General features: G+C 35.2%; 1 pseudogene; it reads right to left on the minus strand.

Moving 5' to 3' along the window:
- Positions 1-288: 288 nt before the first annotated feature.
- On the minus strand, positions 289-938 carry LOC103305296 (pre-mRNA-splicing factor SPF27-like; annotated as a pseudogene).
- Between the last annotated feature and the right edge of the window lie 945 nt (positions 939-1,883).

Raw genomic sequence — 1,883 nt, forward strand, 5'->3', positions numbered from 1 at the left:
GGGAGTTTATTGAAATAAAGTTTTAACCATGATCTAGATCAGCACTGTTCAATAAAAATACAATGCAAGTCACACATACATTTTTATTTTATTTTTTATCACCACGATGAATTTTTCTTTTTCTTTTTCTAATGTACAAATAGAATTCAACAACACACTTTCTATGGTTTCTAAACACTTAACCACTGGTGATTTCTGGGAGATCCTGTTGTCCTTCATAGTTCAGGTGCCTGATCTTCTGTGAAAGCTCAATTCACCTTCCTTCTGCAACAGAATTAATTCATCTTTTCAGAAGTCTTGTCTGATGTTTTCTTGGCCTCTCCATGTTGCTGCTTCATTTGAAAGACTTCATCTTCTAATTGCACAATAGTCCTTCCAAGCTCATGATTCTTACTGACCAAGGATACCCAATTTGACTCCATTTCTCTTCATTTCCATCCAACTGTGAGTTGTATGTTATTTCACTGACAGTTTAAATCTTGAATACGTCTCCTTAACTTCTGGAGCTCTTTCTGTGCGTGTCCTATCATATGAACGTGATTTTCATTATACACTTTGCAGGCATTGCATCCACGCTGTGACATTAGTTCCAGTTTCTCAATCCGAACCGCTTGATGCTCTAACGGGGCCATAGAATTGTTCACACATTCTTGCCATGCACGAATGTCAATTTTGTGACCCGAGGAAGGGCCTGAAATTCATATCATTTCATACTGAGAAATTCACTTGGATGTCAAGCAGCCAGTCTTTCAAATTCAATTCTAATATGTTGTTTTCCAAAGCAGAATAATCTTGGGCTGTTAGGTTGCTCAAATAATTTTTAGTAGGTTGGCATCTGTGCATTTCCCCCTCCACCTGCACAGCAGCTGCACACCAGGCACATTATAACCTCGGTCAAAATAGGCAGCACATCCACATCCTCTGCAGCCACCAACCATGGCTCCATTCTGAAGTTCACCTGACTTTTCTGAATCTGCACTGGCTCAGGCCCGTGTCATTATACATGCCTGTGCAATTTTAAGTTTTGTAGTTTTCACACTAACCAACGTAGAAAAGACACAGGTAAATTTTATTTTTGTAATTTTATTTGACACGATATAGGTATAATATTATTATTTCAACATAAAATTTGAGACTGTAATTTTTTTTTTTTTTTACTAAGCCTCCAAAATTCAGTGCGTAGTTTACTTACAGTACAATTCAGTTTGGACAAACTACGTTTCAAGTGTATAATAGCCACCGGTGGCTAGTGACTACAGAATTGGCAGCCTGGGTGTGGATGGTAGGGTACAATAGTAAATAACACAGGCATGGCCACTAACTTTAGAGACTTTATAGTCTATTATGGAAAACAGACTTGAACAGTAGATCAAATTGTAAAATTTTACACTTCTTGCAGTTGTTACAAAGCATGTCATGAAATTAATATTGTTGAAGATATGTCTCCATTTAATGTATTTCCATTTTACATATGTTCTCTCTATGGGTGAGATTGTTCTTGGCACTTTTTAGAAAATGAATTCTAAATTAGCATTATTTTGTAGTCTATCAATATTCTTTTTTTATTCGTGCTTCCAATTTTTTCCTATATCAATATTACACTGTAAGTTTGAAGGTAAAGGCTCATGAGACAGGAGCATGATAATCCCTCACTGTCATTATACATTGTTAAAAAATAAAGTAGTTAGGTACAACATTTTTTAAAAGTCAGAGAAAACTTTATCTAGGATGAGAGAAAATTCAATACTTTTCTATGCATGTTCTATAGCTTTATAATTTCTTTAATTTCTGCTGATATGTGTTTTCAAAGGCATTCTGCTAAGGTTATAGACCTCTGGGTTTATTATAAAAGTAGTGTATTTCTTATGAAATCTTGCATTTAT

The sequence above is a fragment of the Eptesicus fuscus genome, chromosome 4, assembly GCF_027574615.1.
Source record: "Eptesicus fuscus isolate TK198812 chromosome 4, DD_ASM_mEF_20220401, whole genome shotgun sequence".
NCBI classification, from domain to species: Eukaryota; Metazoa; Chordata; class Mammalia; order Chiroptera; family Vespertilionidae; genus Eptesicus; species Eptesicus fuscus.